Source organism: Meriones unguiculatus, chromosome 6, assembly GCF_030254825.1.
Source record: "Meriones unguiculatus strain TT.TT164.6M chromosome 6, Bangor_MerUng_6.1, whole genome shotgun sequence".
Lineage (NCBI taxonomy): Eukaryota > Metazoa > Chordata > Mammalia > Rodentia > Muridae > Meriones > Meriones unguiculatus.
Window position 1 is genome coordinate 50,628,111 of NC_083354.1, and position 27,767 is coordinate 50,655,877.

Genomic DNA, 27,767 nt, shown 5'->3' on the forward strand with positions numbered 1-27,767 from the left:
CAAAATACCCGAGGTTAGTCAGTTTAGGAAGGTAATGTCTTTCCTAATAATCCTGGAGTCTAGGAAGTTCATGATGAATGGGACAGCAGGTTGGACATCTGACCTTAGGCTCTGTTTGTAGGATGGCACCTTGAAACTGGTGTCCTCGTGTGGCAGAAGGGAGAAAGGTAAACAAGCGAGGACAGTTCTCTCAAGCCTTCCATAAGGGATTAATCTACCCCAAAGGGCAGTGCCATCATTAATCACTCCTCCAAAGATCTGATTTCTTAACACTGGAATAGTGGAGATTAAGCTTTAATATAAATTTTGGAGAGGCACATTCAGTGTAGCAGACACAGACCCAAGCCTCAGGGCTGAGGACAACGCCTTTCCCACAGAAGCTGTGTAAGAAAAGATGCACAAATGTGATACTAGCAGTGAGCATAAATTTGCTCAGACCAGGTGAAAATAAAAACACTTCACTTAGTTGACGTTAAAACCAAATATTTAGGTTTTGAGTTTATCAGAATGTCAGCATTTTAACTGTTACCAGACCAGTTAGTACTTACCAGAATAGGTATTTTTTAAAATTTTATATCTAGATATCTTTTTCGTGGTTATATTTTTGAAAATTTGAGCTCTGACAATGAAGCTTCAGGTGGAGGACAAAGCCAGTAAGGGGTGCTTTATTTTTCTCTTTCTCTTTGCCTGAATAGGGGGCTGTTCTCATGAGGGTCCTCACAGGTCAACCTCAGCATCACTGTGGCTAAGAGGCAGTGCAGATGTAGAATTTGGGTAAGGCTCCCAGGCTCCCGATGACAAACCCCGTATTTATTGGCCTTAAACCCTCTGGGAGCTTCAGTAACCTAACGAAATGCCCCAAGCTGCTGATGTTCATAAGAATGTCTGAAAACCACTCACTGTTTTGCCAGCTCACCCCTACCTTACACTGAAGACTGTATTCCAGGACCAACACAAGGCCCCGGGCATCATGCCAGACCTGATGAGCTCTGTAGATTCACACGAGCAACAGCAGCTGCTTGGGAAGTTATCCAACACTCCATCAAATCTCAACAACCACCCTGGGATGGCTGGGTTGGCTGGACCTGTCTGCTGCAGCCAACAGACATTCCCTCCACCCCCAAACTGTGGGTTAATCCTCCAGAGCCATAGTTCAGGCCGACGATGAGCAGGCAACATCCGGGATGGGCATGGAAAGGTGAGCAAACATTGCCCGCTGCCCTGCCAATCTCCAGTCCCGTTATTCTTTCTTCCCCCCTTGGGCAAATTTGGTTTCCTGGAATTAATTATTCAGCAGGAGATGACAGCCGGTGTGTAACAGTACTGCTGGAAGAGAGAATAAAGAGGCACATTGGACACAGCAGCTGCGCCTCCCAGACCCTGAAATTTAAGATCTTTATAAATGATCTGTTAAAACTATAGTGACGATAAGCTTATGAATCATGATCTATATTAATCAGGGCTGCTGATATGGAAAGATTAATTGAAACGTGCAGTTCTACACAAATGATAAAGTGGTAACAATTTAATATCAGACAAGAAGAGTGAAGAAATTACACTCCAAGCTTCATGCATCATTACTATGGATATTAATATTTTACCCAGCGCAACAGCATCGGGAATCATAATGAAAATCCATAAGTGGGCTACAGACATGATTAAATACAACAGTCTTTAGGAGCTGTTTGGTGGCGGCAGTTGGGCCATATTTCACTCCGAAGCTGGTGATTCCAGTGATAGAGTCTAGACGAGGGTGATTAAAAATGGTTCCTCCTAAAGCCTGTTAACCTTTTACTACTAAAATGAATTTCTTTGATTTTTAAATTACGTTGTTCTCTTTGCTCTTTTCAAAACCGAACTTGATCTCAAACCTTGACAGGATGCCAGGTCCAGGGTACAGCGACAGTCACGATGAAATTTCTCAGTTACAATCCTTTGCCTCAGGGGTGTGGCATTAGCTTGGGTGTGCAGAAAGGTGGGTCTACCTTGAGCTAGGGATGGATGGAGTGAGTAAGGCAGAGGCCCAGAGAAGTTCCCAACATACCAGAGTTGATCCCATTGACTTCCTCAGCCAACTTTGTCAGAACAGAGGTGGAAATACTATTTCCAGGATACTGGTCTAGTTAATTTATTTGCCAAGCAAAAAAAATGTGTACCCGTACACAGGAAATAGAAAAATAGGTTCCAGGATTAAAAGATGAGAATTCTGATCAGTGCAATGGCAGTTTGTGGTCTGGGGTGTGATTTCATTCACGTGAAAGGGTCACAAAGCCTATGGGTTTTGTATCCCCACTTACTTGGATAGCAATTCTGTGCTATTTATTTTCTCAAATCTGAAAATACCCATGTTATATATTTTGTCTGATTTTAAATGCCTTATGCTAGAAGGTCAAACGTTGTCACAAATACTACCTTAGGGGGCAAAGGAGATGGCTCAGCAGTTAAGAGCACTTGAGCTCTTGCCGAGGACCGGACTCCAGGGAGTCTCTCTCTCTCTTAATCTCTCTCTCTCTCTCTCTCTCTCTCTGTGTGTGTGTGTGTGTGTGTGTGTGTGTTGTGTTGTGTTTGTCTAAGCCCAAGATGAAATTTCTGTTAGGGATCTTCTTCAAATGACCTTTCAACCTTATTCTTTGAATCGGGGATCTCTGTTAAACCCAGAATGTGCTGATGGGATAGTGCTAGCCTGCTTGCTCTGGGATCCTCTGTCTGCTTTTGGATGATGGGGTTTCAGGCAACCACACCCCGCAGGCATTTCTTGGGGATCTGAACTCTGGTCCTTCTGCTTGTGCAACAAGCAGTTTAAACCACCGAGTTATTTCCCTAATCCTAGAATTTATTCTATCTTCTGCATAAAACACTTTCTCACTCAGATTTCAGGTTGTGGGTCACCTCATTCTGACTACTTAATTAATGCCAGCGTCCATCATAATTTACTCTGTAAGACTGTTCTATCTTATCCATGTCTCACTTCCTAGAATTATTATATATTCATGCTTACTGTTTACCTCCCACTAAAATAAAAAATCCCATGGGAGAGAATCCAGTTTAATTGGTTACTATGTTTGTTGTGGTCAGCAGAGTGTGATAGATGCTTGAAAACCCCTGGCTGTTTGTGAAGACTGGTTTATGACTGTCAACTTGACAGGAGCTGGAATCATATGGCAGCTGTCTGTGGGCATGCCTGCTGGGGATTATCTTGGTTGTGCTAACTGAGGTAGGAAGAGCTACCTGCTGCAGGTGACACCCAGTCCTCAGGGATGAGATCCCGGACCGAATAAAAAACGGAACCGAGGTAAGCAGGAGCAAGCGTGCATGCGTGAAATGCGCCCACTTCCAGCTGCTCTGACTTCCCAGCCATGGTAGATGTAACCTGACACTGAAAGCCGAGGCAAACCGGACAACAGGAGTGGGAACTGAGGCAGCCTTGAGTGGCAGATGAATCAATAAGGGGCAGTACATGAGAGAGAAGACAGGTTCCGAATGTATGTTTTCACAGTGTCTGATGGGAATGAATCATGAAAAGAACAGAGTCTTCCTCTGGTAGGAATGAATCTGCCTCATGGTTTGTGGATTCTGGTTTGCTCAGACATTTGGACTCAGGACTTAGACAACCTTGAGAAGATGGGTAGGAGCGCAAGTTTGAGGCTTAGAATGTTTGAATTTGGTTCTTGACTCTTTAGATGCTATATGACTGCTATGAATCTCAGAGTCTTCTTCTGAAAAAAATAATACTTAGACTTGTTTTAAGTGTGTGTGTGTGTGCGCGTGCGTGTATGTAAATGTGGTGACGTGTTTGGCCCCGTCTAACATGAAATACACAACCAGACAGATTTTAAAATAACTATGTTGAGTACATTCAAGAAGATAATAAACAAGATGTTTTCCCCACGGAGAATAGAAAATTATTATAAACAACAGTAGCAAATAAAAATCACAGAACTTCAAAAAGAAAGAATCCAAGAACTCACTGTTTGGGTCTCATATCATCAATATTTTATGTGTCTGGCAGAATCAGTGGATTGAAGGTTAGGTGAGAAGACAACAGCCCATAAAAAAAGAGGAACAAAAATAAGAAGTGCAGCAGAGATTAGAGATTACAAGAAAGGCAGGAAGCACAGTGAAGGTTTAAGATGTGGGTCAGGGGAGTGGGTGGGGAGAAAACAGTGTGGGGAGCCCGAAAGCAGCTGTGACTCACACTGATCGCAGACTTAAGATGGCTGCATGGCCTACATCCTTAACTCGGAAGTGATCTCTGACTGATAGCTGCTTGAAAAGGAAAAAAAAAAAAATCAGTTTTCTTCAGTGACGTCTCTTTGAGTGTTCAAATCACACATAAAGCCTGGCCCCAGGACCTTTGCTTATACTTTATGATTTCTGCTTTTGTGCTTTTATGGGATTTATATATATATTTCTTATGCCTTTCTTTGCCTCCCCCCCCCAGTTTGTTTTGTCCTGTCCTGGTTTGTTTTTATTATGATGATTTTTGTTTTGAGGTATCTGTTTTCTAACGAGGGAGAGAGAAGAAAGAAGAGAGAGGGGTAGGGGTATTTGGGTAAATGGGGAAGTGGGGAGGATGTGGGAGAAATTTGGGGAGGAGAAACTGTATATTATATATTATATTAAATGTATTTTATATAATATATATTATACGTAAAATATATATTATATTAAAATACTTTTTTAATTACAAAAAAAAAAATCCTCATAGACCCTGAGCCCAGTACAGGAAAATCTAGATCCATCTGCTTAAAAAACAAAATAAAACCACACAGATTATCATAGCAAAAGGTGGCAGGATACTTTTAAAATAATGAAAATTAGATTGATTGACAGCCAATCATTTAATAGAAATATAGTAATATTTTGTTATGTGAAAGGCAAGAAATACTAACTTAGAATTCTGTATCTAGCAAGAGTATCTTTTAAGAGTGAAGGAAAACTAATGACATTGTTAGACGAAAAAAAAAAATCAAGTCTATGGCCACACACCCCTGATTTTGTTTGATCTAGTAAAACAAAACAAAACAAAAACCTGAGAACTTGTTATGGGAAACTCAGCTGTAAAATCAGAAAGAAAATTATCTTAGAGGGAAGCATGGAGATAAAGAATTAATGAAATGCATTGGAAACGGTGTAGGTCAATAGAAATTAACACTGCCTATAGAGTAATTACAACTTGTTATTTTATTTAAAATATAGAGGCGATTAGAATGCATGGCAGCAAATGGTATGTAATGAGTCAGAAGGGTGTGTAAATGGGACTATAGAATTCTAATGCCCTGTGTTGCCCGAGTAGATAGCATAATGCCTATTAATATTAGACACTTCGAACGTAAGGATGCATCAGGCGATTTTAGTGTTACCATTATCATAATAAAGCAGTGTATAATTTCCAACATAATAATGGGAAAATGGAATCATAAAATAAAACAGAAGCTATTTTTTAAAGGCAGAAAGGGAGAGAAAAATGAACAGGTATGATAAATGTAACCTGAACATATCAGTAATTACATTAAAATCAATTAACTAAATTTTTTAATTAAAAGTTATTCATACTGAATAAAAAGTAAGACTCATCTATATTCTGTTTATAAAAGATACGTGTAGGACACAGAAATAAAATAGTTGGAAGTAAAAGAAAAAAACAGTAGCCAAAAGAAAACTGATGTGATTGTATTAGCATCAGAAAGGATGGATGGACCTTAAGACAAATCATTATTGGAGCTGAAGAAGAACATTGTAGAATAATAAATGATTAACTTGAAATGAATATATACTCTAACTTTGTATGTGCATAATAATAGAGAACCAAGGTATAATATGAAAATTTATGGAACTACAATGAGAAGAGAGTCCATAATCACAATACGTGATTGTGACATATTTGAATAACTCATATTTAAAAACAGACAAAGTTTGAATAAAGTTTTATGAAATATGAACATCTATCCACCTTCTTTGGGATAGATATGCTTTTAAAGCATCCAAAGGAATATTTGTAAAAAATTGATCATACTTTGGACCATAAAGCAAAACTTAATACATTTCAAAGTACTGACTAAATCAGTTTTATGATCACAAAGAAATCAAGCTCAAAATTAATTTAAAAACTGTGCCTATAAAACTCATAATTGTTTCAAGGATAATTCACTTTTATTTTGTAGAGTTAAGATATATTCCTAAATAATTCATAGATAAAATAAAATTATAGTGAAAACTGTATGATCACATTAAGAAGTAAAAAAAGCTTTCTAATCAGTGACTTAACCTTACACTGAAGAAAGCAAAGAATGAGAAGCAGAGAAAACTCAGTGCAAAGAAAGAGAAGGCCTGGCTTTGCTCCCTAGCACCGTGTGACCAGGTGTGGCAGCTCATAGCTAGCACTGGGGATATGAAGGGAGAATCAGAAGCTCAGGGTCGTCATCAGACACATAGGGGGTTTCAGCCTCGGAAGGCTTGTACTGCATAGAAATCCCTGTAACCCACAAACATTAGGCTCAGAATGGGGGAAACTCAAAGCACTAAAGTCAGAAATGAGAGTTGTCACGAACTATATGTCAATAAAAGTAACCATAAAGGACCACTGCAATCTTATATTATCAGAAACAGATAAATTTCTAAATGATATAGATGACTGAAACTGACATAAGAAGAAATGGAAAATCTCAGTACAGCAGCAGCAAATGAAATTGCAGTTCCATTAGATGGCAAAAACCAAAACCAGAGTAATTTAACTAAAGAAGTGTATGACTCACTCCAAAAACAATCCAAACACTGTTAAAAGCAAGTTAAATAAGACTATGTAATGCCATTCCATGTTTACAGACTGGAAGATGTTGCATGATAGTACTCATATATATATATATATACATATATATATATATACTTTAATATAATCTATATGAGTATATATACTCTAATATATATAATAAATTATATACATATATTAGAGTACTATCTAATATATATATATTTGAGTACATATATATTATAATACTATCATATATATACTATATATAGTAAAAATACATGAGCTTATTTTAAAATTTAAAATTCATATGGAAATTCAGGGGTTAAAAATTAACCAAAAATTATTGACAATGTATGAACTTGAAAAGTGTACCCCCTTGTTTCAAGGCATATTAATAATACAGTAACCAAAATAATGTGACATTGGCATAAGAGACATAACAGCAAATAGAAGAAAATTAAGATGCCAAGAAGAATATTAAGATGCCAAGAAGAATGTTAAGAAAATATAACCAGTTGGTTTACAATATGAGTGCTTAGACAGCTCTTTGGGAAAAAAAATAAAACAAACATTGATTGGATAATTAGATAGTCACAGGCAAAAAAAATGATATTGGGTTACTTTTTCATTCCAGATACAAAAATTAGGTAAATTAATCAAAGATTTAAATATAAAAGGCAAACCCTTGAAAGAAATGACAGAGGTAAAGATTTGTGACTTTGAAATTTTTAATACTTTCTTAGATATGAAAAAAGAGCACAATAACAAAAAAAACAGATAAATTTGACTTGATGAAAATTAAAAATGGTTTTGTATATGGAATCTGTAGAGGAACATTACCCATAGAAAGTACACTTGGTATAAAAAAAAAAGTCTGAGTGTTTTACATGATAGAGAAGCCCAGTCATGGCTATCTGAGTAAAGAGATCCCAGTAGCTGTAAGAAGCTGTATGCCTTGGTAGTCCCTGTCTGGTGTTAATGATCTAGAAGATTCCTGGAAATTGCTGGTATTCCTTTCACATTGGAAGATGAAGTCTGATGTCAGCAGAAGATAGAGGTGGCAGCGACAGCAACAATGATGAGGGGGAAGGAAACAACATCAGACCTACTTCCTTAGTATGACGCTAAGGCAGGCGGGCAACAGCACTTTTTCCACAAACTTTTTATAGTAGGATTGCCACTTGGCCTGAATGCAAGAGATCTCCCTCAGTTAATTCCTCTGAACCACAACACACCAGCATAGCATGACAATCCTAAGGGTGTAGCAGTGGCATACATACCTTGGCAGTAAGCAACAGCTCTCCTTGAACTTAAGACACAGCCAACAAGGGAGAAACCATATATGATATTAGAAAGCTAGCTAAGTACTCAATACTCGTGAAATTGTGGTTATCAGAGGAGAATCTATAGCCACCACTTTACTAAGCTAGCAAAGTCCCTAATAACAATCTATAAATATTTGTCTTTATACCCACAGATAAATGTAACCCTCAACCATCACCAGGAAAATCTTTCTTTACAACAGATGGATGCTACTACAGGAAACTGCAACCAATCAAATACAGAGGTGTGGAGATGAGTCCAAATGGATACAGCTACAAAACACACCTGCAGTTAATGCTCAGGGAACACCATGGAAGAAGAGGCAGGAAGATTATAAGAGCCAGAGGATCAGGGCATTTACCGTGAGACTGTTTTTTAGTAATGCCAGAAAATAAACCTATAAAGTTTCACTAACATGTCTTGCTAAACGTGAGCTGAACAAAGATGACACCGGTGGACATGTCCAAGTGGACTGGGAAAAGCTCATGAGGCCTCATCCCACACAAGGAATTGTAAGCAACTGAGCAAGTTTGAGAAGAGGTGAAGAGATTTCCCTGAGGAAGAGCACCCCAGTTGGTTGTCCTGTGCCAAAGGGCTGGCCATGGATACATAGAAGTAACATTGTACAGACTTAGCATGCTATGTTTGGAATACATATGTAGATACGTATATGCATGCACTAACAATGAATAAAAACGAAGCCATTTGAAGGAGAGCAGGGAGGGGTCAGTGGGATGGTTTGGAGGGATAAAATGGAAGAAAATGTCACAATTATATTATAATCTCAAAAAAAAAAGGAAGAAGAAAGAAAGGACAAATAATGTGCCATCCAGCATTATTTTAGAGGGGCTAGAAAATGTAATAAAACAAGAAAAGTGGGCCCACTTACCGGAAAAGAAGAGGTGAAACTTAGTATTTGAAGTTAGAATAATTGTTTGCCTAAAATTCCAAGAGAAATAAACAAAATTCAATAGAACTATTAATACAGTTCAATAATGCACTGACTATAAAACCAAACCAACATGTGAACCCATCAGCTTTATTGTGAATAATGACACAGGCAAAGCATTTCACAAAGAAAGACATTACAGCACCAACATCTGCAACAGTAGATGAGTTGGAAATTACACAGGATTCATATGAAAGATAATAAAATTCACTGGGAAAAATAAACACAAAAAGAGCTGACCATGATTTGGGAGTAAAAGACTTGAAGTTTTAAGGATGATAATTCTTCAGAAACTTAACTGGTAAATAAATATTAATCAAATGCCCCTGAAAGGGTTATTATTCAGCTTATCTAAGGAGAAAATGTACATGAAAGGAAAAGAAATTTGAGACTAAGAACAATGGAGGACATTGACCTGCCATATGTTAACATATTTTATTATGTCATAACAATTTAAGCACTTGTATTGACATTAAAATATATGTCCAATAGAATAATCCAAGGACAAATCGAGGGACGTTGGCATTAAGTACTTTTTCTACCTCTTCTTCAAGCTCCAGATTGAACTTGACTCCTTTGTCAGCTGCATGAAGAAATAGTAATTCAAGGGAATGACACTGTCACAATCCCTGATTGTGTACACAGCTGTGGGGGAAAACCAGCTCTGCTGTTTGAAGAAGTGCTGCTTGAGAGAATGGATGAAAGGAATGTGAAGCTAAAAGTCCTGCCTAACGCAAATCTCAACCTCAAAGACAGCAAGAATCTCACTGCCTTAGGCTTTCAAAGCTCAGCAGAGTCTACCCAGTCACAAGTTCTCTGTTTACTGACAACCACAGTGTCTTTCCTTCTTTCTCTCAAGCAAAAGTCACCAATGTGGCAATTTGTACCCTATTGGTTTTCAATTCATTTTGGTGACTTTCTCATTATAATGGAATGAACAGAAGTTCTAATCAATGTAAGTAAGAGTAGACATTTTCCTGGACTGTTTGTGGGTTGATTGTCTCATGAGATTGAATATATACTAGCATTATGTTTACCTATTTCTTTCAGTCTCCCTAAATCTTGAATACTGTCTTGGTTAGGGTTTCTATTGCAGTGAAGAGGCAGCATGCCTAGAGCACCTCTTAGGAAAGCATTTAATTAGGGCTGGCTTACATGTTCAGAGGCTTAGTTCATTACCATCATGGTGGGAAGCACGGTGACACACAGGCAGACACGGTGCTGGAGAGGGAGCCTAGACTTCTACATCAGGATCTGCAGGCTTCAGAAAAGAGTGTGGGACTCACTTGAGCTTCTCAAACCTCAAAACTCATCCCCTATGACACATTTCCTTTAACAAGGACACTCCTACTCCAACAAGACCACATATAATAACCCTTTGAAATTATAGCACTCCCTATGAGCGTATGGGGGCCAATTTTCTTTCAAGCCTCCACAAGTACCAGGCAAAGTGATTAAAACCAGCTTTGTCAAAATTAAACAAACAAAACAAGCAAATCTTCCAAATCCATTCTTTTATAAAATTGTATTTTTTTTTAAATTTATGTATGTGTGTCCAGTTGTCTGTATATACATTATTTGTGTACCCACAGAAGCCGGAAGAGAGCATCAGAGTCCCTGAAACTGGACTTACAGGTGGTTGTGAGCTGCCACATGGGTATTCGGAACTGAACCTGGGTCCTCAGCAAGTACAATCAATGCTCTTAACCACTGGGACACCCTTCAGTCCCTGTTCTCCCTTTTGAAAGTCTCTCATTTAAATGCAATAATATATTCTTCATCACATACTAGTGTTAAAGTTATTTTTATAAAACCGTTTCTCAGTTTCTCTTTTAACCCAGCTATCACACAAATAATTGAGACTCTTTTATATTTGTTTAATAATAAACTTCACAACAGTAATAACTGAGCAGTAATTACTCTATTTTTTAATCCTCTAAGATAATTTGTCTTCCTCTCAGTGTAAATCCCAGAGACGCCTGCACTTTGTTGCTTTTCTGATCCAGTTCCTCTCTGCTGAAGTCTCTTTGCCCTCTTGTCCATGGCTGAATCCCCTTACTTCCTCTTCTAACTCCTCCTCCCCTACCTGGCAGGAAGTCCAGCCCCATTCTCTTTCCTGCTCAGCAATTGGCTGTAAGCTGCAATATCAGGGGAAGAGTGTTTTACACAATATTGGGACAGGAGATTCTCAGAACAAGGATTGTAACCAGATATGGGGACAAGGGTACAGAAATCAATGTTTGAATTATACAATAACCTTATGCCTACATACTAGCATAGTTATTTTAATATTTTAACATTTCTCTGTCAGCTAATCAGATCCCTTTCATAATAAGATAAGTTAGCATAGGATCAAAGATTAAAAAAAACATTAAAAATAGACTTTTACTATCTGGTGAACTGGTTCTTCATATTGTGGAGGTATATCAGTCTTTCACACTATGTTCAAAGTTAAGCCTAGCTAGGGTTAAAGAAATCTATGTAAAATCAACAGTTTAAAATCTATAGGAAACCATTTTTATTATAGTTGAATGGTCTAAATGTAGAAAATAGAGACCACACTGGCTGTTTCAAGCATAACATTTTTGTTTGCTTATTTGTTTTTCTCTATGCTGTGGTAAACACAGGACCTCATGCTTACTTAGTAAGTGCTGCAATAATGAGATGCATTCCAGAATCCTGGAAAGAATTTATGTCCAAGAGTTAATTGCTCCTAAAGTCTATAAAAGGATGACTGCAGGATTGAGCAGCATTCAGAAGCACTCCTCTCAGGAAACAGAAACTGCCAATAACTGACCATCACAGCTGAGACCTCAAGGCGAGAAGCTGTCTCTGCTGCTCCTTTGGGCAGATGGATGCCTACACTTGCCCACTGACAACTGTGAGCATCATGACTGTAGAGCACAGTTTCCAAATCTTTCTGGAGAATCCATAGAACCTAAATCACCTCTTCATTCTAGGTACAGGGAGTTTAAGAAATGAAGGCACAGTAGTAAAAATGAGGTGGCTGATGCCCTTAGGTGGAGATGTGTCCCAAGCAAAGGGAGAATGATGTTGTATGTTGTCCCTGTCCTCCCAAAGGCCATCGCACTGCTATGGCAGACACAGATAGCTGCTTAAGCAATAACCTCCCGCTCCTTTCCTGTAGGATCCAAATACTATTTATAGCAGCCATGTGACTAGTTTAACAATAGCAGCAGCAGCAGCAATAACAAAACAACAGAATCATCAACAACAGTGTCAACAAAAACAGCATCACCAACAATGGCAACAACAACAACAGAAATAACAGAAACAGCAGCAGCGACAACACACTTCCAATCTTTATTGCAGTTAGTAATTGTGTGGAGCTTTTGAAAAGATAATTCGCCCAAGTGCAATGGTGCACGCCTATAATCCCAGCACTCAGGGAGGCAGAGGTAGGCAGATAGATCTTTGTGAGTTCAAGGTCAGCCTGGTCTACAGAGTGAGTCCAGGACAGCTACAAAGAGAAAGCCTATCTCAGAAAAAAAAAAAAGTCATGGTCTCGGTGGGAGATCACACCACTTTGTCCTCTTCACCTTCTTCTTGAGTGAAAGATAGATACAACAACTGGTGCTTATTCACCTTCTGAACAAACTGGGGGTGATTGCCAGGAGTAAAATGGCGGCATGGCAGTCATAAGAAGCCTGAATCTCTAGCAGGGCGGTGGTGCACATGCCTTTGATCTCAGCACTCAGGCCACAGAGGCAGGTGGATCTCTGAGTTTGAGGCCATCCTGGTCTACAGAGTGAGTTCCAGGACAGCCAGGGTTACACAGAGAAACCATAACTTGAAAAAAACAAACAGAAAAGTAAGAAGAAGAGGAGGAGGAGGAAGAGAAGAAACCTAAGTCTCTAATGTTCACGGGTTTACTGTTCTCTGTCCTAGGGTTCTTATTTCTGTCATTTCTAAGAGTGAGAACTAAACTTGGTGTTTTATTTCATACATTAAACTTAGTTCTGATACTGTAGCTGACTTCTGATTTTATTTGCATATCATATTCCCTATGTGTTCTAAAAATAAATATTATTTATTGTAAATAGAGTTAATGAGGTTTCTGAGAAACATTATTAAGAAGAGGAGAGAAATAAATTGTTCATTTTCCTTAACTTGGTGCTCTGCCTGGATGTGCTGCCAATATCAGTGATGTGGGCCCTTAAGAGAAGCTTTGGACTAATACAAAATGTAAGGAAGAGAAGAGAATCAAAGAGCCCAAAGTGCCATTAATGCTATGATGCCAGGGACAGCTGACCAGAGCATCTCTACCCTGGGTTCTTTGGAGCCATGCTTTTAGTTTAGGTTTCTGTTTCTTGCAACCAAAGATATTCTAATTGAAATCTACCTTGCTTTTGACATATGGGGTTACATTAAAATGTACTCACTGAATGGTGTGATGGTTACAACAGTAATTACAATAATAGAAGTCAATGAGCATTTTCAATGCACTGTGGTAATAAACACTTTCTGTGTGTTATCTCAATTCATGTTCTGATTGATACTATGTCCAAATACTAGTGTAATGCCCACTTTAAGACAAAAGTCCAAGTCTAAGAAAGCATGATTTCTACACACACCCCACTCTCCAAGCCATATAGCTAACGAGTTGCTGAAATAAGGTTTTGAATTTAGTTGTCTGATTCTAGAGATTCCAGAGCAAATCTACGCTATGTTTTGAACTTTGTACTAAGAAGTTATTAATGATTAAAAGACAAGTGATAGCCAGGCCCAGTGTCATATGCGTGTAGTACAGGCACTCAGAGGAAGGCAGAGGCAGGCAGATCTCTGTGAGGATGAGACCATCCATGTCTACAAAGTGAGTACAGGACAGCCAAGGCTACACAGAGAAACCCTGTCTTCAAAAACAAAACTAAAAAACAAAACCACCACAACAACAAAACAAGTGACAAACTGGAAGCCAGTATTTGCCACCTATTAAACAAGTACAAGATTAATATCAATAACTATACAGAGTAACTATTAGTTGCAGAGACAAAGTAAAGTACTTGCTAGGAGAAATGGACAGATACATGAAATAGATTATCGTAAAAAGAAATGCAAACACCTAAGTAAAGAGGCATTAGTAACACAACAATATTAAAATCTTAAAATATTTTGATAACCAACATGCAAAAATTGCAGACAAATAGTTACCATGATATACTGTTGGTAGGAACACAAAAACCTTCTTTATATGGAAAATTTTCAGTATCAGTCTGAAGAATATTGTAGGCTTAGATTTTTCAAACACCTACTTTATTTAAGTTTCTTAAAGACCTTTACTTTACCTCCCTTTCAACTCCCCTCCTCCTCGACCTTAGGTGGGGGATTAGTAGGGAAAGGGGCTGTAGACCTCTTTTATCTACTTCCTGCTGATTAGGGTCCTTTGGGGATTACCAAACTCAGTCATCAGGACACCAGCAGTCTCGTCAAACAGCAAAACAGCAGCTAAACACGCATCAACAGCAGTGGAATAATTCAGTAGAAATGGCTAGACTCCTCCCAAACAGCCCAAGTCTGCCAAAGCAGAAAAGCATGAGCAGTTCTCTGGAGTGTCTCTTTCTTCAAAGACCAGCAAGGATGGAACCTTTGCAAAGCACAGTAATGCAAAAGCATAGAGATGAGGAAAGTGTTGTCTCACTGTCTATGGGCTTCTATTTATCCTTTCTCAGAGTCCACACAGGATGGTTTGCAGCTTTCGAAACCCATGCCCCTCACACAAGGTGGCTTTCAGCTGACCAATATCACACGCCCTCTCATGGGAACTGTTTTCCGAAGGGGCTGTTTTCTGCAGGGAGAAAACATTTCCATATCCCACACTTGTGACCAAAACAAAAAATATACACACATGACAAAGCTGAGTTTCAGAAAACCAAACAAAATCAAACTAAGTCAACCAAACAAAAACAAGGAAAAAAAAAACAGGAACTTTCACTTCAATATATCATTATTATATTTTAAATGTTTTGTTAATTATTTAGGTTAACACACAAAGTAATGGGTTACATCAGTGCATCTTTACACATATATGATATTATATTTTGCTCTTATTCACTCCGTTCCCGCTCTCCTCCCCAAGACCCTCCTTTCCTCTGGCAGATTTTCTCTTCTGTCCCCACCTCTACTTTCTTGCTTTATGTAAGCTATTATTCCTTCTTTCTCCCCCCTTCCTTAAGATCCCATCCTCCTCCATGACCTACAAGCAGACAGAGAGAAGTACACACCTGTGCATATGTATAATTTTGAGTTTAAGTTCTGCATGTGGAAGTGAGCGTGTGGTGTCTGTCCTCATCTGACTTATTTTGCATTCACCGTCCAGGAAATGTCACGATTTCATTTTTCTTGATGGCAGCGTACAATTCCATGATGTATATGCACCACACTTCTCTACTTATTCATCTGTTGATGGATACCTAAGTTGGTTCAATTCTCTGGCTTTTGTATTTCAGTTACAGACACGGACGCTCAAGTATCTCTATTGTACGTAGACTTAGAACCCTTATGTCTATAAGCAAAAGTGATAGAGCTGAGCTGTATGGTGGTTCCATTTCCAGGTTCTGAAGAACCTCCATACATGTTTACATCCATAAGGCTTTTCTTTCCTCACATCCTTGCCAGCATTTTTGTTGTTTGTTTTCTTTATGATAGCCACTCTAACAAGAGTATTGATGCTGGTGTTGGTAATAGGATGCTGTATATTGCCTTTATTATATTTAGGTATGTGCCTTGTATCCCTTCTGATCTTTTCATGACTTTTAACACAAGAAGTGTTGGATTTGGTCAAATGTTTTTTCAGCATCTAATAATAAGATCATGTTTTTTTTTCTTTTAGTTTGTTTATGTGGTGGATAACATTGATGGATTTTCATATATTGAACCACCCTTGCATGACTGGGATGAAGCCTACTTGAATATGGTGGATATTTTTGGTGTATTTTTGGATTCAGTTTGTGAGCATTTTATTGACTATTTTTGCATCAATATTCATAGGGAAAATTGGCCTGAAATTCTCTTTCTATTTTGTGGTCTTTATGTATCAGGGTGACTTCAGCCTTATAGAATGAGTTTGACAATGTTCTTTCTGTTTCTATCTTGTGGAATAATTTGAGGAGTATTGGTATTAGCTTTTCTTTGGAAGTGGGGTAGAATTCTGTGCTGAAACCACCTGGCCCTGGCCTTGTTTTGGGGGGTTGGCGGAATGAGAGATTTTTAATGACTGCTTCTATTTTTTTAGGAGTAATAGGGCTACTTAACTTGTTTATGTGATCTTGAATTAACTTTGGTAAGTGGAATCTATCAAGAAAATTGTCTTTTTCATTTAGATTTTCAAATTTTGTGACATGTAGTCTTATGAAGTAAGACCTAATGATTCTTTGGATTTTGTCAGTGTCTGTTGTTATGTCCCCTTTTTCATTTCTGATTCTGTTGATTTGGATATTATCTCTCTGTCTTTTACTTAGTTTGGCTAAGGGTTTGTCTATCTAGTTGATTTTTTTCAAAAAACCTGGTTTTCTTGATTATTTGTATTGATCACTTTGTTTCTATTTCATTGATTTCCTGCCATCTACTCCTTTTGAGTGTGTTTGTGTCTTTTTTCTTTTTATAGAGTGTTCAGGTGTGCTGTTAAGTTGCTACTATGAGATCTCTCCAATTTCTTTATGAAGGCACTTAACGCTATGAACTTTCCTCTTAGCACTGTTTTCATTGTGTCCCATAAGTTTGGGTATGTTGTGCCTTCATTTTCATTGAATTTTATGAAATCTTTAATTTCTTTGTTTCTTTCCTGACCAATGGTCACTGAGCAGGAAGTTGTTCAGTTTCCACAAGTGTGTATGCTTTTTGTTATTTGTTGTTGAAGTCCAGCTTTAATTAATGGTGGTCTAATAAAATATAAGACGTTATTTCAATTTTTTTGTATATGTTGATGCTGGCTTTGTGACCCCCTATGTGGTCAGTTTTGGAGGTTTCATGCAGTGCTGAGAAGAAAGTGTATTCTTTTGTGTTTGGGTGAGAAGTTCTGTAGATGTCTATTAGGTCTGTTTGATTCAGGACAGCCATTAGTTTCATTTTGTTTTTGTTTTTGAGACAGGGTTTCTCTGTGCAGTTCTGGCTGTCCTAGACTCTTTGGAAACCAAGTTACCTCACTCTGCCTCTCAAGTGCTGGGATCAAAGGCATGCACCAACACATCCACCTTGACATCTGTTAGTCTCATTATTTCTCCTTTAATTTCTGTCTTGATGATCTTTCCATTGATGAGAGATGGGTGTTAAATGTGTGGGGGTTGGTGTGTGATTTAAGCTTTAATAATGTTTCTTTTACAAATGTGAGTGTCCTTGTATTTGATGTCTTTGTTCTATTTTGAATTAATTTTTGTGCATGGTGAGAGATATGGATCTAGTTTCATTTTACATTGGCGAAATCCTCTTTTCTCAGCACTATTTGCTAAAGAGATTATATTTTATCCAGTTAATGTTTTTGACAACCTTGTTAAAAATTATATGCCTATAACCGGGTTTATTAATGTGTTCTGGTCCTCTTTTATTGCTTCATGTGTTTGCTTTTGTGCCAATAATAGAAGGGTTTTGTTACATTGTAGTTTAGCTTTTCTTAGCTTTTTTCCTCTTGCTTTGATAAACTACTGAGGTAAAGCAACCTGGGGACAAAGGGTTTATTTTAACTTATATTTCCACAGGGTATGCTGGCCATCATGGTTGAAGTAGGAGCTTGAAGCTGGCCCATTACATTGCATTGGCAGTCTAGAAACAGAGAGAGAAGAGGAATTGGAGTCAGGGTATAAAACTGTAAACCCCATCTCCATTGATGTGATTCTTCCATCAAGGGTCTACCTCCTAAAGGTTTCATGACCTTCCCAAACTTTGCCTCTAGCTGGGGACCAAGTGTTGAAACATGAGCTTATGAGAGACATTTCACACTCCGACCTCAATATGTGGCTCTGTAATATAATTTGAAGATGGAGGATGTGATTCATTTAGCACTGTTTTTCCTGAGAAAGGTTTCTTTAGCTATTTAGAGTCTTCTGTGTTTCCATACAAAATTTTATTTTAAGTTCTGTGAAGAATGTCATAGGGACTTCATGGGGATTGCATTAAATTTGTAGATTACTTTTGGTAATATAAGTATTTTCACCATATTAATTTGACAATTCATGAACATGCAAGAACTCTCCATTTTACAGTATCTTTCAATGCCCTTCTTTAGTGTCGTCAAGCTTTCTCTTGAAGTTAGGCTTGTTCCTAGATATTTTAAAGACTGTTTCGAATAGAAACCCCCCCTCCAATTTGTGTCTCAACCTGTTCAATATTGTACACACAAAAAAAAAAACCCTACTGATTTTGTATCTTGTTACTTTACTTAAAATATTTATTAAGTAAATTGGCTTTCTGGTGGAGTCTTTGGGGCCTCTAAAGTATATAGGATCAGCTCATTTGTAGATAGAGATAATTGACTTCTTCTTTTCTTATTTATATTCATTTTATTTTTTCTCCTCTCTTACTGGTCTACCTACAACTTCAAACATTCCTGTTGAATAACAGCAGAGAGGCAGAGGGAAAAAGCCCCCTTTTATCCTATATTCTAGTGGTAATGTTCTCAGTTTCCTCCAAGTAAGTGTAATGATGGCTTTTGGTTTGTTATGTTGGGATGTATATTTTTCTATTCTTTGTGTCTTACGGCTTTTATCATGATAAGGTGTTAAACTTTATTGGAGGTTTTTTACACCACTTGAGACCATCTTTTCATGTCTATTTATGTGCTGAGTTATACTTTATAGACTTGTTATATTGAACCCACATTGTATACTTGGAATAAAATCAATTTGATCATGGTGTATGGGCTTTGTACCATGTTCTTAAATTCATTTGGCAAGAATTTTTGCATCAGTGGTCATCAAGGAAATTGGCGTACATATGTCTTTGCTGTGTCTTTATCCAGTTTTGGAACCTAGGTAATGCTGGCGTTGTAAAGCAAGCTCGATAGTGTTCTTTCTTTCACAGTTTAAAGAATATTGGTATTAGCTCTTTTTTTAGAGGCTTTATAGAATTCAGCAGTGACTTCCTCTGGACTTTTGCATGTTGCAAGGATTTTTGTTAAGGCTTCAGTCGCATCGATAGCTATGATTTTTGTTTAGACTTATGTCATCTTTTCTTGGTTCAATTTTGGTAGCTCATGTGTATTAGGAATTTATCCATTCTTCTTGATTTTCCAGGGCTTGGGGATGGGAGGCATATGTTTTCTGATTACTAGCTAACTATTCTGTTTTTCACTGAAATCTGTAGTAACTTCCTCTATTTCATCTCTAATATTATTATTTTGGATATTTTTCTATGCATTTGGTTAGTTTGGCTAGGAATTTGTCAATTTTATTTTTAATAAAAATAAAATTTTTATTAAAAGCTTTATTAATCCATGTATTACTTTATTATCTTCATTCCATCAATTCCTACCCAGATCTTCATTTCTTCTTGCTTACCACTGCTTTGGGGTTTGAGTTTTTCTAGGATCATGATTTGTATTGTTGGAGTTTTTCTGAGCTCTTTCTGATTTGGAAATGTAAGCACTTGTAGCTATGAATTTTCCTCTTTCAACTGCCTTAGCCATACCCCACAGGTTCTTGTAGGCCCTGTTTTCATTTTTTTATTTGATTCTAGAAATTTTGAAGTGTGCTCCTTGATTTATTCAGCAACACATTGATCAGTACAAAAATGTACTTTTCAGTCTCCACATACTTGTGTGTTGTAGTTTTGTTCACTCTATTGGTGTCTAGTTTTACTAGTGCGAATGAGAATATTATTTTAACTTACTCAATATAAAAGAACTTGTTGGGATGTGGTTTTTTTTTTTTTTTTTTGTATTCCTTGTGTCTTACCGCTTTTATCATGAAAGGGTGTTGAATGTTATTGAAGGCTTAGAATATGGTCTGTTTTAGAGGGGGGTTCCAGAGGCTGCTGAGAAAAATGTATATTCGATCTGTTGAATGGAACATTTCCCAGATACTTGCACTGTGACATAGTTTAACTTTGAGATTTCTTTTATTTTTAGTTTGGCTGACGTATTTAGATACATGCAAGTGGGATATTGAAATTATCAAGTAATATTGTATCAGGATTCATCTGATCTTATAAGTTTATAAGTATTTGTTCTATGAAACTCAGAGTCCCAATGATTGGTGCATATAATTTATAATTGCTATGCCTTCCTGGTAAACTGTTCTCCTTATTAATACAAAGTGGGCTTTCTTTACCCCTTCTAATTTTTTTTGAAGTATACCTTATCAAATATAAACGTAGCTAAACCAGTTTGATTTTACCTTCTATTCACTTGTTAGATTGACTTTCTTCTTGTGATACTTAATCTGTGGGTGTCTTTGCCAGTGAAAAATGTGTTCCTTGGAGCTAGCTGGATATAGCTGGATCTAACTTCTTAAAAGTCTTGTGAGCCTATCTATTTCTCTTTATTGGTGACTTAAGAACATTTAAATTTAAAGTTATTATTGAGTTATGCACACTAATTCCTGTGATCTCATTGTTCAGCTGGTTTCAAGTATTTATTTTCTTCTTTCTCCTCTGTTAGTATCAGGAGTTTGCTGCCTTACTGGATTGGATACAATAGATTCCCTCCTGCCTTTTGTTCCTCCATTCCACTCATAATATTTATTCTTTCTCATGCACTTATTATTGATGCTGCCTGTCTTCTTCTACAGTGGCTATATTCTACTTGGTGGCTATGGGTTGCCTTGGTTTGTGTTTGTCTTAAAATGTGCCTATATTTTCAAATAAAGCTTTGATGAATACAGTACTCCGGGGTGGCAGTTATTTTCTTTCAGAGATCCAAATATATTGTTTCATGTTTTTCTGGATCTGGCAACGGATGATGAAGGTTGCTGATCTGATGTTATTCTCATGTTTCTGCCTTTGTAGGCAAGTTGGCCTCTTTCTTTTTCTTTAAACTGTTAGCATTTGGTTTGTGGCTTGTAATTTAAAAAATGTGTGTGCATGTATATGTGTGTGTGCGTGCACACACACACACACACACACACACACACACACACGCTCTATCATTCTTGTATTGTTCTCTTGACAGAGGCTCTCTCACTGAAACTGGAACTTGCTGTATTGGGTAGGCTGACTGGTAAGAAAGCCTCTGGTACCTACATGTTTCCACTCAGTAGTCTGGGGTTACAGGCACATGTGACCACATCTAGCTTTTATGTGAGTGTTGGGGACCTGAATTCAGGCCCTCATGCTTACACAGCAAGCATTTATACACATGGAGCCATCTCTCCATCCCCGTTTTAGAGTTTTGGCATATTTTTCTTTTTGAAAATTAATTCACTCTTTGATAATTTCATACATGAGTATAATAAAGACGTCCTGGTCACACTTAATCCCTTTCCCTGCCTTACAATCTTCTTGCCACATCAAATGTTCTTCCTCTCCACAAGGTCCCCTCCCACTATGTCTTTATGTTCGTTTTGTTTTTGCTTTGTAAGTCACTGAGTTTAAATAGAGCTACCTGTTTGGCATGGCTGTGGAGCTGGGATATAGGTCAGTTACCCACACCACTGAAAACAATGTCTCCCTCTCCTCAGTAGCCATCAACTGCCAGCAGCTCCCTAGAGATGGGACAGGCGCCATGAACCCTTTCCTTATCCATGACTTAACGTTGCCATGTAGAGTCTTGTGCAGGCCCTGTGCAGAAAACCACAACTGCTGTAAAGTCATAGGCGCAACAGCCATGTCATATTTAGGAGGCAACATTTTATGGCTCTTCTCCTAACCGTTTGGCTTTGACATTCTTTCTGCTACCTTCTTCTGTGATGTTGCTTTTGGTAGTCACAGCTGAGCACTTAACACATAAATTATTCTTAGCACTATTATCTGCCGTATATCTCTGCATTAACTACTGTTCATCACAAAAAGTAGAAGGGCATCAGAAAGCTAGAGGACCCAAGAGAGGCAGGAGTGTAGTTTCCATTTTAAAAGCCTGTGAACTATGCAGCTTCAGAAGATGTTGTTTTAGTCCTAAGGATTCATTTAATGATTCATTGAAAAATCTGAAGGCAAGCACATATACACACGTGCATGTGTACACATACAAACACACACACACACACACACATCAACAAAAACAACAAAATGAGACTAAAACCAAAGTCTCAGCCCGAAGTCAGTCAGATAGAAGAAGCTCTTTTGTTCAGCTTCTTTATTCAAATTTTTAATTGATTGATTGAGACCAATTTATATAAGGGTACCAAGCTCTTATGCTCCGAATATTCATTCCGTTCATAAATACCCTCACAGAAAGGAAGTAATAATTGCTTATCATTGGGATGTCCCATGACCCAGTCAAATTGGCACACAAAATTAGCCATCGCATATAGTGTGAAAGTCTATTATCTTCAAAAAGAATGAAGTAGATTTGCATATTTGGTAGTAGAAGATTCCCCAAGCTATATTGTTACATAAAAAAAATCACAGAATTTCACATAATCAATTTTATGTTTGTTTTATGTGTTTATACTTCTATAATTTCAAATTAAAGAAAAAGTTCTGCAGTCTTATTACTTTGGACTCTAAATTTTAACAGTACATATTCATTTCTCTCTACCTCAGTGATCTTGAATTCTAAGAAGCAAGAACCAAGGATCAACCATTATCAGTGAGATTCTTCACTACCTACCCTTCTAATCTTTTTCCTTGTATGCACTTGATTCCTGTATAGCTAAGGAAGGTGACAGTGAGGCTGCAGCTTGACATGGTTCAGCTTGGTACCTGAACTGGCATGGAGACTTCTTGTTCTCCAATTTGATACATCCCTCTTAGAAATAGACTCTGAAGCACCCTGGTTAGAGCATGCCCACTCATCCAGTGTTAGTCCTTATGACTTGCAGGGGTGAGATGTGATGGCATGGCTGGTTACAGTATACAATGCCAGTAGCAAAGGTTCAAGACAGAATAGAGGCGAGGCCCACCAAAGATTCTATCTCGCGTATTCCTCTGAGGAGCAGAGTGATGAGTGTCAGGAGTGGAAGGAACCTTAAACATACTGCTCTGGTATTTTATGTTTTATTCAATAAGCTGCATTTGTACATGACTTGAAACCCCCCTTTTTTTTAAAAAAAAAGGAAATATTTTTCAAACTTTCTTATTGGTCTTAGTGATGATTAATTTTGATTGTCATCCTAGGACATTAGTGAGGCACACTTTTGGGTGTGTCTGCTACAGTGTTTCCAGAGTGAATTAACTGAGGATGACCTGACCCAGCTGTGGGCAGTGCCATCCCATGGCTTGACGTCTGGGACTGAATAAAAGCGGAAGAACAAGAAAGCCATCTGAACACCCGGACTCGTCTCTCTCTGTGTCCTGTTCCCCCAGATGTGAAGAAAAATTCCAGCTGTTTATTCCTGCTGCAGTGGAGCCCCGCTGTCATCACACAATCCCCATCATGCTCTACTGGATCTTCAGGTGCTGAACCAAAATAATCCTTTTCTTCAGTTCCCTCTTGCTTGGTCACAACAATGAGTAACTAAGACAGTGTCCAATTCTGTATGTGTCCAATGCCGTATCCCACGTCTAAGTCAGGATGCACAAAACTCCCTGAAACAGCTCTCTGATAAACTACTTTCCAGGTAAGTGAACATAGTGCCAATCAGAAAAAGCCAGGCATCATTAAAGGCAATGCAGAAAAGTAGGCAGCATCGCATGGAAGATACGTCTGGAGACTAGACTGAGCTAAGCTCTATTAGGCAGCCAGCTCAGGTCTTCAACAAAGTCCATTTAGTGTTGCACATGTGTATATGTTGTTATGAAATTAGATAAACAATTAAGGGGGCTCATTCCTGGGGAAGATTATTGTCTCTTGGTCAGAGGTCATTAATTGCCTGTAGCTCTTTGTCTAGGGATGGAGTCTCCCACCCATCCCCTTCCCCTAGTCCTTAGAAAGAGGGAGCCCTCCTCCCTTACCGACTGACCTCAGCCTATCAAGTCTCATCAGTACTGGCCGCATTCTCTTCCTTTGTGGCCTGGCAAGGCCTCCCTGTCTCAGGAAAGTGATCAAGGAGCAGGCAATAACCCCTGCTCTCTTTACTAAGAAACCCACATGAAGACTGAGCTGCCTATCAGCTACACCTGAGCAATGGATCTAGGTCCTCTCCATGCATGATCTTTGGTTGGCGCATCAGTCTCTGCAGGCCTTCCCTGGGCCCAGATTTCTTGGCTCTGTTGATCTTTTTATGGAGCACCTGTCCCTTCCAGGTCCTTCTATCCCCTACTCTTCCATGAGACTCCCTGCACTCTGCCCAAAGTTTGGCTATGAGTCTCAGCATCTGCTTCAATCCCCTGGTGGGTGGAGTCTTTCAGAGAACATCTATGGTAGGCTCCCATCCTGTTTGCTCTCTTCAAATGCTTCCGGTGTCTATTCTATTTGCTTTTCTGAATGAGAATTAAGCATCCTCCCTAGGGTGTTCCTTGTTACTTAGCTTCTTTAGGTCTGTGGATTGTAGTATGGTTATCCTGGATTATATGACTAATATCTGCTTATAAGTGAGTATATACCCATGCATGTCTTCCTGGGTCTGGGTTGCCTCACTCAGGGTGATATTTTCCAGATCCATCAATTTTCCTGCATATATCATGATTTTCTTGTTTTTAATTGCTGAGTGGTATTATACTGTGTAAATGTACCACGATTTCTGTATCCATTCTTCAGTTGAGGGACATCTGGGTTGTTTCCAGTTTCTGGCTATTACGAATAATGCCACTATGCACATAGCTGAGCAAGTGTCCTTGTTGTATGGTGGAGCATCTTTCGGGTATTTGCCCAAGAGTGGCATAGCTGGGTCTTGGGGTAGAACTGTTCTTGATGCCAACTGCAGACCAGAGGACCTAGATCACACTCTCTGAGCTATTTCCTTATAGGCCTTTCTGAACAGCTGGAAGTGAGGAGAAAGGGGAGGGTGAAGGTGGTGTATTGAGAACTTGTTCTGGCTTCTCTCAGGGACTGAAGGCACTAATCCTTTAGGCTGGAAGAATGGGTTTTACCGGCACTAAGTGTGCCTAGTACTCTTTGGAATCTGAACATCCTGGACACTTATTTTTAAAAATTAACTTAAAATTATTAGCACATTTCCATATGCAGTGTGCATCAAGCCCAGCCTCCCTTCCCCAGCCTCCTCCTGCTCCATCCCATCTCTAGTGGCCACTATTCTACTTGCCAACTGACTTATCTTCTGCGCATGTGAGATAGCCTGTGCTTCTTTGAAAAATTTTTTTAAAAATCTCTTTCGTCTTAATGAGACATTTTGGCCACTTGGACTTATTTTTTTTCCTGATTTCCCATCTTTTTTTTTTTAAAATTCACTTTACATCCCAGTCATAGCACCTTCCCTCCTCTCCTGCTGGTCCCACCCTTCCTCCCTCTTCCCCCTTTCTACACTCCCCTCATCCTCAGAAAAGGGAAGTCTGTTCCCCACCAGCCTACCCCAGCAACATCAAGCCTGGAGTTCATCCTCTTCTACTGAGGCCAGGCAGCCCTGCCAGGGGGGGAGTGATCAAAAAACAGGCAACAGGGTCTGTGTCAGAGACAGTCCCCGCTCCCCTCACTACCCACATGAAGACTAAGCTGACCTTCGGCTACATATGTGTAGGGGGCCTATGTCCAGTCCCATCTTTTAAAAAGCTTTAGTCTTTTTTTCTTCCTGACTTCTGGAGGATCTTTGCTTAGAGAGAAACCATTTTTCAAATGTTTCAAATAATAGACTGTGATACATGTTGCAAATAAGACATTTGCTAAGGTTCGCTATTTCTAATTATGGGTTTTGCACCTACAAGTTGAAGATAACTCATTTAGATCAAGATTTAAGAAATGTAAGCAACAAATTTTTCACATTACCAAGCTGGAATGATGTACGATTCAATACTAGAGTTTCTTGTCTCCCTTTAAAATGTATCTTTCTTTTCTCCTTAGAGGTTGCAAATATGTCTAAAATCATCTAAGTTTGAAGACTTTCTTCATTGTCACTGCTAATATCCACATGGGGGTCTGAATCTGCTGTTGTAAATTATCCTCATCTTCATCGCCGTGCTCAGTCCCAGAAATTCACACTTCCCGTACTTTCCTTGCCCATGAGGGAACTTCTCTCTCTCACTCTCTCTCTCTCTCTACACACACACACACACACACACACACACACAAAGCCTTCCTGTGTGTCTTTTCTCAGTCAGAAAAACAGCCCTCTCCTGAGTGCTTTTTTTTTTCAATCAGAAAAAAAGCAATTTATCTCTATGGCACATTTACACATGTGTGCAGAGGAACAAAGGGAACTTTATGATTCATCATCAGGTAATGACCTTTACTTACCTGTGTACCTCTTTTCAAGCTGGAAGCTACTCTTTAATTACTTCATTCTCTATACGGTGAAATCAGATACCCAGCAGTGTTTCCAAGCCCGTTTCTCCCAAAAGACCTTTATATACACAATTTATGTACATATTTGAGTGAGTGACAACCTAAATCTTGCTATGTGGTGTTTTTATTTGTAAGTTTATTATACGGAAGTGATTTTACAATAAAAATATTTGAGGATAACATATTAAAATGACCCTATTTCTTCTCACTTGTGGATTCCACATGTGCCAACCATGAACACTTCTTTACATCTTCATCACTATCTCTTCTAACTTTTATATTTGTTCCAGGCTCTTAAACATATGCCCAAGTGTGTAGAGAGAGGCCTGTTTATCAAGGGGCTGGAGGACTGCTCAAATAACTGACAGTTAACTAAAACAAGGGATTATAGGAGTGATGTGCGCAAATGTTAAATATTTTTTAATAATTTAAAACACACATAGTCATGTTCTCTTGCCAGAGTTTGACGGAGGACCTCCCCTAAACCTTTTCCTGAGTCCGTGTTGCTGAACGGAGGTCTGATGGGTCTTCTCTGTCTATGCAACTCACTCCATAGTGCAGCCGTCACTGTTTCCAGTTTCGCTTTCATTAAATGAAATCAGAGCCTGAAGACTGTTAGGAAGCGACATGAAAGCAGAACTCGTCTAAGCTGACATATACTTTCCTAGTCTCTGTTGCTCACTCCTAATTTGATATTTTTTTAAAAATGTTTTTCAGAACAGTCCAACTTCATTTTCACAGCACTCTCATCCCTTTGACTTTTCATCGGTCTTGGTTTGGCTTGTAGGTTCGCTCCATTTCATTAACCATTGTCCCTTGCACTGACATGTAGCATGATCTTTGGATTCTGGGAAGTACTGGTATATATTTAACAAAAGAAATATGAGAGAGAGGGGGAGAGAGAGAGGGAGAGAGAGTAGTTCACCAGCACAGCATTTTCTGTTGTGTGCTAGACCCAAAGAGAGAAACATTAGTCAGAAGTACACAATGAACCATTCGAGGTAAGAGATCTGACATAAGTTGAAGATTGAGTGACCCAACTAGAGCCTGACTTTAGAACCTGGAGAAATTTTCACTAGAATTCAAAAGATGTCGAAGAATTGTCCCAGAACTTACCTTGCAGAATGCAGACCTCTGTTAGCTATTCTTTGTGTGTTTCCAGGAGAAATGAAGAAGAGGCAGGTGGATACCGTCCAGCATCAGTCTTGGAAGCCTTATTTCTATTCTTCGCATTAGCTCCATATCCACGATCTGGGGGAAGGGTACTATGCAGCTTGGGCACCCCAACACACATGTTTATC

General features: G+C 38.6%; 1 long non-coding RNA gene across 3 annotated transcripts; it reads right to left on the minus strand.

Annotated features, from left to right (window-relative positions):
* Positions 1-83: 83 nt before the first annotated feature.
* On the minus strand, positions 84-27,767 carry LOC132654919 (uncharacterized). 3 transcript variants are annotated; one of them, XR_009592521.1, is made up of 5 exons: positions 27,583-27,767; positions 8,964-9,013; positions 4,196-4,263; positions 1,872-1,991; positions 84-1,323 (listed from the first exon to the last, which is right to left on the minus strand). It is a non-coding gene; the product is annotated as an uncharacterized LOC132654919 (long non-coding RNA). The 3 variants fall into 3 exon arrangements; XR_009592519.1 differs by having other exon boundaries at positions 84-1,326; XR_009592520.1 differs by having other exon boundaries at positions 84-1,326; positions 4,196-4,266.